The sequence below is a fragment of the Macaca thibetana genome, chromosome 3 (assembly GCF_024542745.1).
Source record: "Macaca thibetana thibetana isolate TM-01 chromosome 3, ASM2454274v1, whole genome shotgun sequence".
Classification (NCBI taxonomy): Eukaryota; Metazoa; Chordata; class Mammalia; order Primates; family Cercopithecidae; genus Macaca; species Macaca thibetana.
The window spans coordinates 74,365,659-74,383,581 of NC_065580.1; the positions used below are offsets into that span (position 1 = coordinate 74,365,659).

Consider the following 17,923-nt stretch of genomic DNA (forward strand, 5'->3'; position numbering starts at 1 on the left):
ATCATGCTCTAGGCTAAGTAACTTTCAGGCAGTAACTAATCCTTTTATAACATCTTGAGGAGGCTGCTGTTACTATTCACATTTGACATATGAAGAATTGGAGTCTCAGAGAAGTTAGATAATTTGCCAATGTCATAACCATCTCTCATTTTTTTTTTTCCCATTTAGGAGGATCAAGTATAATGTAGGGTCTCCTTTTTCTTTTATTTATTTTTTTTAACTACAGCTAAGTTAATTGGAGCTTAGCCCATTTCATCCAGATGTGTAACATCCTCCTTAATACTATTTTTCTTCTTCTTCGCAGTTACTCTGAGAATTCTTTCCCTTTCTTCACTGGATCTGTGAACCAAGGATGATGCTAATCATAGCTCATAAACATGAGTTTGGTATTAATGTTATATATTTGTATAATAAAGGAAAAGGAAAATGTTTAGCCCTAAAGTAAAATAAGTTGGTTCTGCTAGCCTCTAGAGTTCTTAAAAATAATTAAAAGTCTCTTCAGAATCCCCCTAAATGTCTTCATCTACTTTATTGTCTTTATCTGCTTAAAACTGCTTCTCTTGAAAGACCAGAATGCAAGATTAAAAAATCAAATGTTATATACAATATTGATTTCTGGTAGATTCATAGAATTTCAAAGCTGGAAACAATCTTATTTAATTTTTAAAATAGGAAAAATGTTTTATAAATTAGAACACTTAAAAAATAAGTTAGGACACTGGAAGTCTAAGGGAATTAATTCTTCCAAAATACACCTTGCCCAGCTCTCATCTTTCTGTAAGCTATAAAAAGTTGTTCATAATGAAGAGAAACAGACCCCTTTAGGCAACAACAAAATCACAGAAGAGCTGAAAATTTGAGAAATACATTATGCACAGTTACTGTGTGTCTTCATTTTGCAGAAAGAAAAGTAAACTCTACTTGGTTGGATATTGTCTATGAAAGACTAATATTTTTTAAAATCCAGAAGTCGCAGGACAGACAGTAAGATACAAGAGATGAAAATAAAATGGGACTAGAGAGGGGAAGAAGTTAAAAGAAAAAACAGTGGCGTTTAGAAGCTGTTGCAGAGATCAAATAGGACAAACAGGGCTCAGAGTTAGTAACAAATGGACAAAGCAGAGATCAGTTTTGCCTTGCAGGGGTGCTGTGATGAGAGTATGTGTAAGTGATAAGACAGTTGCCTAAACCTCAGGAAGATACGGGATTGTATCTTTACATGCATCTTTATCCCTAGTAATTACAAGATTGGAATTGTATCTTTATGTGCATCTTTATCCCTGGTAAGTGGTGTCTGTACGTCTGCATATGTGATGGTATGATTCATTGATAATTTGAACTTCTTCCTTGTACTCTCTTTAAGAAGGGAAGAAACTATGTTTGCATACTTTAGAAAGGAGTTTATCTAAATGCTCTTAAAGTACAGTATGATATGGAAAGGTTTCAACTCTCAATTAATCAGCAACTTTTTTTTTTTTTTTTTGGCCTAGGCTGACCCGTTTCTCAAAATTAAAAGCCACCCATATTTGGGATCAGATAAATAAGTATTTGTGGGCTGGCAAGTGTGGGAACCTAATTTCCGTTTAAATCTTGATTTTTGTACAATTAAGTTATAATTTCTATGTGTCTTACAAATGATCTTTTACGATTCATCTTGATAATGAAAAGTTGGAGTCCTATTTTTGAGATAGACAAGGGAATGAGAAAAAAAATCGTTGAATTTTTAGAGAAACAATGTAGTTAATGGAAAGAGCACTTGGCTATGTTTTTGCATCTTTGTGACCTTAAGCCGAAGTTTCTTTTTTGATCCTTAATTTCCTTACCTGAAAATTGGAATAATTTCTGGCACATATGGTTTTGTACATCACATGAAATATATATATGAAGGGCCCGGTTTTGTGTCTGATATGTAATGCTAACTCAGAATTTTATAATTCTTAATGAGGTTAGGAAAAAAAAAAAGAAAAGGAAAGATATTTAATGATTAAATATCTAAATATCATTTCTCCCACTTCTCTCTTCTCAGTCAGAATATATTTCTCCAATTCTTAGTCACTTGATCTGTCACTCAGAAACCATAATAGCACTAAAGTCAATTTCGCCAGGCTCTAGAGAATTTAACCTGAGCTTCAAATGAGTTTTCCTTTTGTATTCTGCAGCAGTAAACAACCACTTCTCAGACTTGGGTGGGAGAATAAAGATTATGAACTTGTCTAGAAATAAGTCAACCCTATCAATTAAAAGATCATAATTTTAATTGAATAATTTAGGACAGAGTTTGGCAAGCTATGGCCACTAGGCCAAAGCTAGACCTGTGTTTGCTTTTGTAAATAAAGATTTATTGAATACAGCCATGCTTATGCCTGTAAGTATTATCTATGGCTGCTTTCCTACTATAAAGGCAGAGCCAAGTAGTTGTCTGCCTTCCCAGCACTTTGGGAGGCTGAGGCGGGCCGATCACCTGAAGTCAGGAGTTCGAGACAAGCCTGATCAACATAATGAAAACCTGTGTCTACTAAAAATACAAAAAATTAGCCGGGCGTGGTGGCGGGCACCTGTAATCCCAGCTGCTCAGGAGACTGAGGCAGGGGAATCACTTGAACGTGGAAGGCGGAGGTTGCAGTCAGCCGAGGTCGCACCACTGCTCTCCAGCCTGGGTGACAGAGTGAGACTCCCTGTAAAAAAAAAAAAAAAAAAAAAAAAAAAAAAGTTTGCCAACTCCTGATTTAGAAGATTGTGATCATTTCTTTAGGTGAATATTCCTGACAAACTTTGGTTTAAAATCATGTTTAAGTATCTGCGAATTTTCTCATTAAAAAATATATCTCATAACTTTCAAGTATTAGCTACCATGATTCTAGGTGAGCTCAAACGTGGTCTGGAATTCATAGATCTCATTTCATCATTCATGGACTATTTAGTTATTTTGGATAGAACATGTACTATTTAGTATTAATTCTTCATATGTTTTCTTAAAATTTCAGAAGTAGTTTCAAGGTTACTAAAAGTGAGTAAACTGCTGATTAAAATAATTTCATAAGCATTTTTATTTATATTATGTAGACATCTGTTTTCATCTCTCTGAGACAAACTATAGGCCATTAACTATCTCCCCAGAGGGGTATAGCTTTCTGTAGTTATTAAAGCTGAGCTTTCTAAATCTCTCCTCAAAGATTGTTGGCACATGACTTAGAATGTAAACAAAGACTTTCTGAAATTTCTTCCTATAAATACATGTTTTATATTTTCACATGGAGATTTCCTAGCTTGTGCCATTTAGGCTCTGTAGAAATTGTGGAAATGTTTATCAGTGAATGAATGAGTTCAGGTTCTTGGGCAGTAAAATGGGGTAAGGTAATATTTGCTGAAATAAGTCAACTTTGATTAGGTGTGTTACTCAGAGATTTTGCTTTGTCTTCCCAGGCAAATTTTATAGTTGTCTAAAAGGAGAGGTCTTGAGGAAGTAAAGCTTATGATTGCCTCTAAGTCATCTACTGACGTGCTTTGAACTATCAAGATTCAAGGCAGTGTAGTAGACCCTGGGAGATGGGATGGAGATATTATTTGTTGAGTATGTTTCAGATACAAAACTAGGTCTTTATTTATAATGATATTTAAAACAAATAACCATCATTTCTATGTATGGGAAATAGTGATAGCCTGTGAAAGAGTTTAGAAATGGATTTCTTGCAGTGGAGAGTGGCGTTGAGAAAATCAGTGAAGGCCAAATTGTGACCTATTTTTTAGCAAAAGTAGGATATTTGTTTTAAAAATATAGTCAGTTATCTTTTTTTTTTTTTTTTTTTTTTTTTTTTTGAGACGGAGTCTTGCTCTGTCGCCCGGGCTGGAGTGCAGTGGCCGAATCTCAGCTCACTGCAAGCTCCGCCTCCCAGGTTTACGCCATTCTCCTGCCTCAGCCTCCCGAGTAGCTGGGACTACAGGCGCCCCACCTCGCCCGGCTAGTTTTTTGTATTTTTTAGTAGAGACGGGGTTTCACCGTGTTAGCCAGGATGGTCTCCATCTCCTGACCTCGTGATCCGCCCGTCTCGGCCTCCCAAAGTGCTGGGATTACAGGCTTGAGCCACCGCGCCCGGCCGTCAGTTTTCTAATTACTGAGTTTGTTATTCCCTTTGTTTGTAAAGTACTTACCTCATTCCATCTGTGTGAGTGTCCTACCAATCTTCCAAGTCCATTTCTTTTTTAAAATTGATATATAATAGTTATATATATTTTGGGGGTATATGTGATATTTTGATACATGTATACAATCCCTAGTGATCAAATCGGGGTAACTAAGATATCTATCACCTAATACTTTCATCTTTCCTTGTGTTGGGAGCATTCCAATTCTTCTAGCTATTTTGAAATATACAATAAGTTATTGTTTACTATAATTTTCCACACTTATGTCTGATAACACTTTCTCATTGAATTTTTCCTGCCTTCCCTGCCCTTCCACTCCAACATATATCCCCTTCAATCACCTGTTCTTTTAGACATCTCCTATGATATTTATATAAAATAATGTCAGAGTTTATCACCAGTAGTGCTTGGCACCATGCCCCTTACACACTCACTAAACATTTACTATATAATTAGCAAAGTAGTTTGTGACTATAGTAGAAATATCCACCCCCCCCCATTAAAAAAAAAAAAGGTCATTACTATCTATGCCTGGGAATTGATTCATGGTTCTTTAGATTTGCTAATTTTTACTTAAGGGGGAAGAGGGCACCTCATTTCTTATAAACCTGTAGAGTTAAACTTTGACTAAAACCAGAGTGATGACCTAGTGATCAGAACCGTTTCTTTGACAGATTTGTTCATTTGTTATTGTCAATGACAGATTTGTCATTTGAAAAGGTTTGTCACACCCTTTTCAGAGCAGTTTCTGCAATCACTTTTTGTATTGTTTGTTGGATACTCAGAATCTTTTTCTCAAAATAGTAGATTGCCTGGATTTGCTATTCTAGGTACTTCTGAACATAAGATTTTGAGAGCTATTGTAGAATTTTAATTAAATACCATTATTTTAGGGCATTGGAGGTAATGCTTTTCAGATGTATATGGATAGTTACATTCCAAGGATTTAAAAAAAAAAGAAATTCTTAATCACATTTTGGATTCTAAGTCCAGATTCACCAGCTAGTTCCAGTGGGTTTGAGGGGATGACATATAATATCTGTGCTTGATAAGACTACTAAATAGAAAACTTTTTGAAAGTGTGTGGTAGCCAAGAGGCAAACTTTTGCTCCTAAGGATCTATTGATTACCTTGATTTCATTTCCTTACATGAGATACGTACCTTTCAGCTTTCATGGGCTATGACTATACCCTATATACGTTTATATGCCTGTATATATGATATATTCATATATATATGTATATAAAAAAGATCAGAGAAGTATGATAGTAAAAGGATTTATGTTAGGTGTCTAAACTCTTAGAAGTTTGAGTAATCTCATGTAAGTTACTTAACCTCTGGTGCTTTTCTTTCCTGTTAAAAATGAGGGTGATTATACCTTCTTAAGTGAAGTTTATGAGGCTTATTTTCATGACATATACAAAAGACAGTGATTCTTAAGGTCAAATGAATATAACTAGGGTTAGGTTTTCTGGATAATTAAAGCTGAAAGCTTGGAGAAAAAAAGATTTTGTCAGGATGGAGGGACATATATTAGGGAGAGTATTTAAATAATTTAACTTGATTCATTGTGCATGTCCTGGTTCTTTGAAAAATTGCCAGTCTTTCATTTTGTTTATATCAAATTGGCATGAAAACTGTAGTCACTTTATATTTATGCTCAGTTCACAAATATCTCCTTGCTGTTTAGTCGCAGACAAAAGATAACAATATTCTATTACAGTTTATCAGTTGAAAGAGGCTAAATATTTATGAACATATGTTTTGAAATTGGAAGCATGTTGGAAGAAAAGAATCAATAAAGATAGAAATTTGTTTTGCTAAAACAATTTGAATCTTTTAAAGATTTTCTTACTGATCTGATCATTTGATATGCCCAAAGCAGAATAGAAACAAAAGAATTTGTTAAGAGGCTTACTTATATACTTATGTATAGAGTTTATTTCTTGGATTTTATTTTATGAGTCTGAATATTAATTTTAATATACTTTACTAGATCAGTAACTCACACAGTGTTCATTCTGGGAATGTTTCATCTTCAGATAACTAATATGCTAAAAATGTAAGAGATTCCAAAAAAAAGTTCAATATTACACATGAAAATGAATCTGTAGATTTTAAGCTTTGATTAGAAAGATTTGAAAATTTATTGTCATTAAAGATAAGTTTACTTAGATAAAACACTATGGACAGATGAAAGGAAATCTAATACAATAACAAATATGTAGAACACATTGGTATTTCCAGCATTTTATATTTTAGTGTCTTCAGTTTACATAGGTACCATTACTTAAATAAGTTAGGTTTTTGTTTTTTTCATTCTCTGTAATGGAGAATAGATAAAAATGTGTGAACCAGCTGGTTTATTCTGTCTGATTTGGGCTTCTAGATGCCATGCCTGGAAAGTTTGTAGAAGAACATAGTACTAGGGCCTGCCTTTTTTGAAGTGTAATTTAGAAGCCAATATAACTAGGAACCTTAATTGGACAATCTCTACTTTGTTATGGAGGCACTGTGTAGAGTGAGTTGCATCTAACAGTCAGGTGAAAATCCCATAGTCAGAATCATGGTTTAAGGATATGACACAGTGGTCAATTTTACCTTACTTTTCTCAGGTTATGTGTCTAGATGATCTCACTTCAGTTAATTTTACAGGAAATTGATTAATACTCATTTGCATATTTTATTTCTTTTTCTTTAGTCAGAAAACACTTAAAATCCATAGGATTTAGCCTGTACATATTGACTGTCAGACTTTAGGCATATATTATTTGGGGATGATGGAATACAAAGACCTACATGATTGATTATGTAATTCAAATTTACTTTCTGTGTTCTGAAGATGCCACTTCACTGTACTAACAATATTTTGACTTGATCTTAGTTACTGTATTTTAAATGCTTGCACAAAATGCAAGGTAAGGGCAAGATGTCTGTTTACTGTTTGAACTGTTGTCATCCTAAGATAAATATGTGGAATTTTGGCTCATTTTTTATATCACTGCATTGATCTGGTGTGCCCTACCTCTGAGAACTGTATTTGTATCTTTGAATCACTTTCTTATGAATTCTGTGTTCTATTATTTGTATCCTTTTCTTATTGTTGTTAGTAAATACTAAAAGCCCAATGGTCAGACATTCTATCTTTTTAATTTTTTTCTTTGAGGATTTGGCACAGTACTTGAATACGGTTGTTATAACCTTTTAAGTGAAAGTTGTTACTTTATAGAAAGGTCTGCTTGCAGGCCATGGAGCCAGGAATGGATATGCTCACCCTCTGGAGCTGGTCTGGTGAACACACATCACCTTTGCTTCCAGGGACAGATATTGGCTTGCACTGCCGACCATCAGTGCTGGACACTCCTTTATCAAACTCCAGAATTGCTACCTCTGGAAACGGAATGTAGTTTTACCACCCTGTCCTGCATTCCTGTGGTCCTAGCTTCTTCTCATCACCAGCTTCTGTTGAAAATCTGTGGGTCCTTGGATTAGTTGACTGGGCCTATATCCTGAGCCTAAGTCCTAGCTACAAGGAAGGTTGAGCGACCAAGTATGTTGTGTTTTCTACAGCTACAGTGAAGAGTGGGCTCTGCCTCATGAAGTAAGAGATTCTTCAAATGCAGAAAGTGGGTTCAGATGCTGGGTTCTGAACAGTGCTTTCTCTGGGAGCAGTAGCTGCATTCCCAGAGAGCTGTAAAGTGACACTACTAGAAGGGAAGAGAAGCTTTCAGAACCTGTAGTACCACAGTACAGGTGTCACTTATGTTGAGAAGAGTTCCAGTACATATTTTGAGAGGCAGATTGGTGCTAATTTATAGTTTTTGCTGTGTTTAATGTTTTGAGTATATATGATAGTGACTTAGAATTTGTAATAAGTTTCATGAAAAAACAAACCAGAAGGTGAAACAATAGGGGAAAATATGTATGCTAATAACAGGTGCAGGTCAGAACAGTAAGATGAAAGCTTGTTTGCAAAAGTTTAGCCTCCTGATGGGATTGACACTTATAGCCAGGTAGTCAGGTCCTTTTGGGTGAGGTTTGGGGAGGCCTGAGTGAAATATTGAGTCCGGCAGTGTGACTAAGTCTGTTTTATTACTCAAATAATGGGCCCATCCACCTGATGCTCAGCTCTGTATACAGTCCATCCAGGTCTCCTGATGTCATGTTGTCCTTTTCCCATGCCACCTTGTAGTCCCATGATGGGTTCTCCTTCCCAAGAGCAGGTCTTTCATATTCAGTGTGGGTCCGTAAGAATATATTGGTATGGCTGGGGGCGGTGGCTCACGCCTGTAATCCCAGCACTTTGGGAGGCCGAGGCGGGTGGATCACGAGGTCAGGAGATCGAGACCATCCCGGCTAACACGGTGAAACCCTGTCTCTACTAAAAATACAAAAAATTAGCCGGGCGTGGTGGCGGGCGCCTGTAGTCCCAGCTACTCAGGAGGCTGAGGCAGGAGAATGGCGTGAACTCGGGAGGTGGAGCTTGCAGTGAGCCGAGATTGAGACTCTGTCTCAAAAAAAAAAAAGAAAAAAGAATATATTGGTATGTATTATAATAAGTAATGAGTGAATTAATTGTAAATTTGGAACATGATGATCATGATGAATTAGAAACCTGTCGCTTAGAAACCTATGGTTTCACTTAGAAAACACTACATACTGCTCTGCTCAACCTTCCTTGTAGCTAGGACTTAGGCTCAGGATATAGGCCCAGCCAACTAATCCAAGGGCCCACAGATTTTCAACAGAAGCTGTAGATGAGAAGAAGCTAGGACCACAGGTATTCAGGATGAATTAGAAACCTGGTACAGTGGTGGGGCAGGAGTAGGGAGGGACAGGCCAAATGTGCACGTTAGAGTTATCTGGCAAACTCTAACCACTTGTACTTTATATACCATAATGGAGTGTTTTTGTTTTTACATTTTCCCTCTTCATTCCTATGTTCTCCCCATTCCCCCATCACTCCCATTCTTAGCAGCAGGTTTCTATTTGAGTATCCTCTAAGTAGCTAGTGGTCATATGCCTGAAGTTGGTTTGCCAGTCACTGCGAGGGGGCAGAGGGATGCGTACCATGATGCATTTTCCCAAAGAAGCTGATGATTTAGTTTCCAGGCTAGCGTACAGAAGCTTATTTAACTTACTATGTCTCTGAGATATACTAAGGGGTAGAAAGGAAGTGTAGCTAGCTTCCCCCTCTCTTTCCAAGTTACGTGGTTAGTCCCAGGCATAATTTTGAAGTAAATAAAATCCATCTTTTGCATCTTGTAACTTCTCTTTGTGCATTCTGGTAATCCTTTTCTCATGCTTCTGGCATTTATAGCATACTTGAAACTCTGGGCTCCATGGTCTTTCAGAACTTTTCCAGGTTTAAACGGAGAGCTCTGGGGACAATATATTTCCGAAGAGAGAGAAAGGCTAAGTACTCCAATTCTTATTATTCATTTTGTGTCAAGGGTATATATATCACTACACCAAAACCCTGGGGCTAACTTGCAACCTTAATGTTCCTTAGAAAACTTTGGCCTTAACATTCTGGTCCAAGCATGGCCTAATGTTTTTACCTTTGTTTCCGTTAAACACATCTGGGATAAGCCAGCATTTTCAAAAAGAAATTCTTAAAAACCAAGGGAGAATGGTAAGAAAAATATTTTTTAAAACCGACAAATGCATTACAGAGGTTTGCCCATTTCTATCCAGTTTTGATTAGCCTTAGCAGAGCAGGTTTGAGGGATTTTGCCTGTGTGTGAGCTTTGCTGGATTTACATGGAGCTGACTCAAGGGCTAGCACTTGCTTTTGGGAGTTGAAATGTCAGTTTTCTCAAAACTCTCATATGCCTTTTGGTTTCTACACTCGCAGACTTCTACCATTCGCCCACTTGTGCAGGGAGGAGGAGGAGGAGCAATGAAAGGTGAATTTCATGAGGACTATTGTATTAAGAAGTATAATACTCAAATGTCTTGCTGGGTCTGATATTGGAGGTATGAAGCAGGGAATGGAATACTTAGATCATGTCAAGGAGGGCATAAAATAGGGTCCTCAGAATTGGATGCAAGTGTTGTGGCCCCCATATAAAACAAGAACGGGATTTACGCAAAGTAGAAGGCTACTCTGACTTATTTTAGAGACTATGAAGCCTCTATTGGGCTAGTTAGCAGCTCAGACAGTGGTGGGAGTTTATCCAAGTATGCGGAACCTTTTAATGACAGCCCTGTGAAAGGACACACAGCTCTGGAAAGCTTCCTAATGGAGCAGGAACCTCACCTGGGGGCTGATGGGGTGGTGATGGAGGAAACAAGTTAGAGAGCCCTAGGGGAGGTGAATCATAGGGTGTGATGTTGAGATAGTTTGCCCCTTTCCACTGAGCCACTTCTTTACTAAGGTTGTCTTCTGGCTAGTAAAGGAGGCATTTCAAAATGGTTCATGCTTCAAAATGACATGTTTTCTTTCCCCAGTAAAACAGTTCTGTTTTTGTTTTTCTTTTTTTGAATGGTTACTTTGTTTTGAACTTTTCTGCTTTTCTTATTTTTTCAGAAGCAGCTATTCTCAAACTTTTTGGTGTCAAGACTCCTTTACCTAAAAATTATAGAAGATCCCAAAAACACTCTGTCTAGGTGAATTACATCTATTGCACAAGAAGAATAAGTTAGATTTCTATGGAAAGTAACTGTCTCTACTGTTTTGTCTGTTTACTTATCTTCATTAATGTATACCTTGTTCCTCTCAAAAACTTGAAATAGGATGAGTGAAATTTCTGTAATTCTTGGAATATGAAATTTATATATAGTTTGGTATAGTTCAGAGAGCTGAATTGCTTAGCTGGGAATAGTTGACTAGGCCAGCTCTTTTTTTATGTTCATTTCTATGTAAGCAGGATTCTGCTTCTGGGATCTCTTTTCTGTTGGGATGCATTATTTGCTTTATTTCTATGTCACAAACTGATTTTGTCAACTTTTATAGTTTTGTACATTTGGTATCATATAGGGCAAGTTTTCTCATCTGTTCTTCATTAAGAGAGCTCGTCTTAGCCCTTTGTTCTGTGTAATTTAGAATTAGCCTGTGCTATTGCTCATAAAACTTTTTTCTTTCAGTTTGATTGGAATTTCATTGAATCGGTAGATTAAATTTGAGAGAATGTTTAAAATAATGAATTTTCCGGTCCTTGGCTAAGATCATACTTTTCTATCTTTTTGAGTCTTCTTTAATATATTTATTACATAAGTTATTATACAACTTTTGTTTAAAATGTTTTTTGCTACTGTTGTGGATAGTGTCTTCTTTTTGTCCATGAATTAAAAGGCAATTACTTTTTTAAAAAATCATTTTTCTGAGACAAGATCTCACTTTGTTACCCAGGCTGGAATGTAGTGGTGCAATAAATGACTCACTGCAGCCTCAACTTTCCTAGACTTCAGTGATCTTCCCACCTCAGCCTCCCCTAGCAGTTGGGACCACAGGCATGTGCCACCTCACTGGGCCAATTTTTGTACTTTTGGTAGAGATGAGGTTTTGCCATGCTGCCCAGGCTGGTCTCGAACTCTTGGGCTCAAGGGATCCGCCCACCTCAGCCTCCCAAAGTGCTGGGATTACAGGTGCCCAGCCTGAAAGGCAATTAATTTTTGAATAGTAACTTTCTTAGAACTTCTGGGTTGTTATTAATTTTAAAAATTTGCCTGCAGATTTCAGATTTTCTAAATAGGTGACTGTATAGTATTCCAATAATGATAGTTTGTTTGTTAGAAAAGAAAAAAAAATGCCTATAGTTTTGTCTTTTTTCTTCTTTGTCTTACTTGGACCTTCTTTAAAATATTAACCAAAGGTGAGAGTAGTGGACATTTTTGTCTTGTTTCTGATTTTAATGTTAATTATTTTAATATTTTATTATTATATATGGCATTTGGTGTTAATTTTTGTCAGGTATATTTGATCAGGTTAAGGAAGTTCTCTTCAATTGCCATTTATTTATTTGCTATGTGTTAAAAAATTGTGACTGGGTATTGAATTTCATTGAACTTTTAAAATACATCTATATAGACATGATCATATAAGATTTCTCCTTTAATGATATTAATAGGTACTTTTCATGTTAAACCACTTGAATTCATGGGATAAATCTTTGTTGTATTTTATGTTTTAATTCACTGGCTGATCATATTTGCTAATATTTTCTTCAGAGTTTTGCATTGATGGTCGAGTGAGATAGACCCATAATTTTTCTTCCTCCTACTGTCCCTCTGGGTTTTGGTATAAGGGTTATACCAGTCTCATAGAATGACCTGAGGAATGTTTTCATATCTTAGGTTTTCTGAAAGAGTTTTTGTAATACTAGATTGGTTTGTTCTTTGAGTGCTTCATTCAGTTTCCTCTCAGACCATTTAGGACTTTTTTTTTTTTTTTTTTTTTTTTTTGCATTATGAGTTTTAAATTTTTCATTCAACTTCTTTGAAGATTATAGCACTCAACTTTAAAACCTTTTTTTTGAGTTAATTTTGGTAATGTTATATATTTTTTCTTTTTAAATTATTATTATACTTTTAAGTTCTGGGATACATGTGCAGAATGTGCAGGTTTGTTACATAGGTATACATGTGCCATGGTGGTTTGCTGCACCCATCAATCCGTCACCTACATTAGGTATTTCTCCTAATGTTATCCCTACCCTAGTACCCCACCCCCAGGCCCTGGTGTGTGATGTTCTCCTCCCTGTGTCCATGTGTTCTCATTGTTCAACTCCCTCTTATGAGTGAGAACATGCGGTGTTTGGTTTTCTGTCCTTGTGTTAGTTTGCTGAGAATGATGGTTTCCAGCTTCATCCATGTCCCTGCAAAGGACATGAACTCATCCTTTTTTCTGGCTGCATAGTATTCCATGGTGTATATGTGCCACAATTTCTTTATCCAGTCTACCATTGATAGGCATTTGGGTTGGTTCCAAGCTTTTGCTATTGTGAATAGTGCTGCAATAAACATATGTGTGCATGTGTCTTTATAGTAGAATGATTTATAATATCCTTTGAGTATATCCCCAGTAATGGGATTGCTGGGTCAAATGGTATTTCTGGTTCTAGATCCTTGAGGGATCACCACACTATCTTCCACAATGGTTGAACTAATTTACACTCCCATCAACAGTGTAAAAGCATTCTTATTTCTCCACATCCTCTCCAGCATCTGTTGTTTCCTGACTTTTTAATGATCGCCATTCTAACTGGCATGAGATGGTATCTCACTGTGGTTTTGATTTGCATTTCTCTAATGACCAGTGATGCTGAGCTTTTTTCATACATTTGTTGGCCACATAAATGTCTTCTTTTGATAAGTGCCTGTCCATATCCTTCACTCACTTTTTGATGGGGTGGTTTGTTTTTTTCTTGAAAATTTGTTCGAGTTCCTTGTAGATTCTGGATATTAGCCCTTTGTCAGATGGATAGATTGCAAAAATTTTCTCCCATTCTGTAGATTGTCTGTTCACCCTGGTGATAGTTTCTTTTGCTGTGTAGAAGCTCTTTAGTTTAATTAGATCCCATTTGTCAATTTTGGCTTTTGCTGCCATTGCTTTTGGTGTTTTAGCCATGAAGTCTTTGCCCATGCCTATGTCCTGAATCGTATTGCCTCGGTTTTTTTCTAGGGTTTTTATGATTTTAGGTCTTACATTTAAGTCTTTAATCCATCTTGAGTTAATTTTTGTGTACGGTGTAAGGAAGGGATTCAGTTTCAGTTTTCTGCATATGACTAGCCAGTGTTCAGAACACCATTTATTAAATAAGGTATCCATTACCCATTGCTTGTTTCTGTCAGGTTTGTTAAAGATCAGATGGTTGTAGATATGTGGCATTATTTCTGAGGCTTCTGTTCTGTTGCATTGGTCTATATATGTGTTTTGGGTAGCAGTACCATGCTGTTTTGGTTACTGTAGCCTTGAAGTATAATTTGAAGTCAGGTAGCATGATGCCTCCAGCTTTGTTTTTTTTGCATAGGATTGTCTTGACTATATGGGCTCTATTTTGGTTCCATGTGCAACTTAAAGTAGTTTTTTCTAATTCTGTGAAGAAAGTCAATGGTAGCTTGATGGGTATAGCATTAAATCTATAAATTACTTTGGGCAGTCTGGCCATTTTCATGATACTGATTCTTCCTATCCATGAGCATGGAATGTTTTTCCATTTGTTTGTGTCCTCTCTTATTTTCTTGAGCAGTGGTTTGTGGTTCTCCTTGAAAAGATCCTTAACATCCCTTGTGAATTGTATTCCTAGGTATTTTATTCTGTTGGTAGCAATTATGAATGGGAGTTCACGTATGATTTGGCTGTTTGTCTCTTGTTGGTGTAGGATTGCTTGTAATTTTTGCAGATTGATTTTGTATCTTGAGACTTTGCTGAAGTTGCTTATCAGCTTAAGGAGATTTTGGACTGAGATGATGGGGTTTTCTAAATATACAATCATGTAATCTACAAACAGAAACAATTTGACTTCCTGTCTTACCTATGTGAATACCTTTTATTTCTTTCTCTTGCCTGATTGCCCTGGCCAGAACTTTCAATAGTAGGTTGAATAGGAGTGGTGAGAGAGGGCATCCTTGTCTTGTGCTGGTTTTCAAAGGGAATACTTCCAGTTTTGGGCCATTCAGTGTGATATTGGCTGTGGGTTTTTTTTTTCTTCTATTTTACTTTTTTTGTTGTTTTTCTTATTTTGATGCTTAGCTCATTAATTTTCAGCCTTTCTTTTTTTCTAACACAAGATTTTAAGACTAAATTTTACTGCTTAGCTCACAAGTTTTTATATTAGTATGTTGTCATTATTTTTGTGTTTTCTGATTTCTGTTGTTTACTCCTTTGGCCGTGAATTATTTGTAAGTATTAATTTTTTTACTGACAGTTTTTTACTAATGTATTTTGAAGCTCTTTGTTAAGTATATATAAGTTTAGAGTTATGTCTTCCTTTATAATTTTAAAAGTCATTCTTTCCTTATGTAGGTATATGCCATTTCCTTATTTCTACTTATAGTCTGTATGTTGGATGCAAATATAGCTACATTAGCTTTCCTTGAAGGCCTCTTTTAAAGTCTTTTCTTTGCAATATTTTTGTGTCCTTATTTTTTAGGAATGTCTTATGAACAGCATATCAATAGATATCTTAAAAATTCAGACTTTTAAAGATAACAGGGTATTTGGTTCACTTAGATATATCATAATTATTAATATATTTGTGATTATTTTTAGCATTTTTATGTAACATTTCCAGTTTTGTTTTTTTTTTTTTCCTCATTTTTGGTGATTTTTTTGAGTTTTTCCTTCTCATTTGTTTTGTCCCCTTCAGTAGCAGGGAGCTTAGTCATTTTTAAAATTGTTTATTCTGTTATTTTAGAATATGTGTTTGTAAATATGCATGTGTGTGTGTGTGTGTATGTATATGCCCACATATATTTGTATTTATATATGTGTATCTTAACAAAGTCTACAGTTATTCAATATTCTTATCTCCTTGTGAACCATTTAGGTCATTTTTGTTATTCTGCTTTCTGTGTTTACAAAATTGCTCATATTTAGATTTTTTAAAAAAACTTGCTGAATCAGATAATTCTTACTGTCAATAATACAACTATTGTTCATTTTCATTTACACACCTGTTTTTCTGTTTTTTTTTCACTGTTTATTCATGTGTCACAGATTTTTCTCTAGTATTACTTTCCTTTTTCCTGAAGTGTACATCTTTTAAGAAAGGATTATTAAGCTGTCTCATTTTTTTGTCTGAAATCTTATGCTCACTCTTAACTGTAAATAGCACACTATCTGATCTGTTGTTCAAAAGAAAACATAAATAGTAAGATAAACTTAGTATAAAATTTTACTTCTTGAAATATCTATCAAAGAATAATGATTTGTGTATTATCTATTGCTTTGTTTTATCCATACTCCTATACTCTGTATAATGATTTGTGTATTATCTATTGCTTTGTTTTATCCATACTCCTATACTCTTCTTGTGACATGGATAATCAAGAATAACCTGTAGGAGATTCAGAATCTTTTTTTTCCTGTTACAAATTGGTCCAAAATAGTTATCCTATTTCTTTTGATTCCCACTGGATAGTACTTTCTTGCTTGCTCTAATTGCTGTTCTAAAAAATGTCTGAACTTGACTTGTTAATTTTCTTTAGTTCCCTTAACTGTCTGGGCACTGAAACAGGTATAGCTGTTCTCAATGCATTCTCACTTGTCACAAATTTGTTATTTTGTACGGTTTAAAAATCAGTGCTTATGGCCGGGCGCGGTGGCTCAAGCCTGTAATCCCAGCACTTTGGGAGGCCGAGGCGGGTGGATCACGAGGTCAGGAGATCGAGACTATCCTGGCTAACATGGTGAAACCCCGTCTCTACTAAAAATACAAAAAACTAGCCGGGCGTGGTGGCGGGCGCCTGTAGTCTCAGCTACTTGGGAGGCTGAGGCGGGAGAATGGCGTGAACCCGGGAGGCGGAGCTTGCAGTGAGCCGAGATCACGCCACTGCACTCCAGCCTGGGAGACACAGTGAGACTCCGTCTCAAAAAAAAAAAAAAAAATAAATAAAAATAAAATAAAATAAAATAAAAATCAGTGCTTATTTGAAGCAGAACTCGGACTTAGGAGTTCTTCATTTGCATATTTGTAGTTCTCACACTGTGATAACTTGCATGACTAAGTGTCACTAAATTCTACCAGTATCCTATAAGCTTGCCGCATTTTCTGTGTCGGTCCTGATAGAGACTTTGGGGCCAGTATTGTTTGAGTTGGGGAAGTTTAGGTGTTCTGTGCCCCTGTTGTAGGATGAGAGCTCCTGTCTTGCTTTCTGTGTTTGGTTACCTGTCTTCGTGATTACCTGGACAACTTTAACTGGGATCTCGCTATCTGCTGCCAGGCTTGCCTGCCTACTTGCCTACCTGCCAGCCTGTACCTGTGACAGTGTTGTTCACTCTATCCTGTTACCTGACACCATGTTCTCCAGTTACTGCTGGCCCCTAGCTTGGTTGGATTTTTTTCATCAGTGATGCTGGTTGGACAGACTTCCAAGGAAAACATTTCTGTAGAGGCATGTTTAATTTTCTCAGACAGCCCATTTTGTTGGTAGTTGAACCCTTGGTTCTAAAGTACCGGTGAGCATTTCAGAAAGGACACAAGCTTTCAAGAGAAAATTAGCTGCAATTAAGAATCTTCTTTTTATTGTAAACATATTGAGTGTTAATATTCTTTGGTTCTAGTTTATTTCTAAGCAAAAACTTGTGTGCCATAGGAGTAGAATTTTAGATCTTTTATTTTATATGTAAAGATTGATTTCTTAACTTTATTCATTTTGAATTTCATATTATTCTATTTAATTTATCTAAACAAATGGATTATTTTCCTACAGTACTGAAATGCTACCTCATTGATTTATTTCATTTTCTGGTTGTTACCTGGTGATTAATTTCTGTAAATCAGCAGAAGTAATATGAGTATACTATAATATGATTGTACTGTAATATGATTGAACAAGATTTAATATTAGGAAAATTTATAAATTAATGCAGTGGTGGCAAGAAAGTGTTTTCTAGAATATTCATTTTTATCCCTATGAGCTTTACTTTCAAGTATAAAGACAAATGCTAGCATTAAATGCATTATATTTCTTCAAATAATTTTGTTATCGAATTGGTATCTTGAAGTAATTTCTTTCTTCTGAATTCTAATATCTAGTTTCTGAATACCCACTTTTTACTTAGAGTAAAAAAAAAAAAATGATATAATAATTCTAACACTTCAGAAGACTGAG

General features: G+C 35.8%; 1 protein-coding gene across 15 annotated transcripts in view; it reads left to right on the plus strand.

Moving 5' to 3' along the window:
• Positions 1-17,923, plus strand: part of PPP1R9A (protein phosphatase 1 regulatory subunit 9A) — a 391,659-nt gene that overhangs the window by 33,841 nt on the left and 339,895 nt on the right. The gene's annotated exons all lie outside the window — the stretch shown is intronic.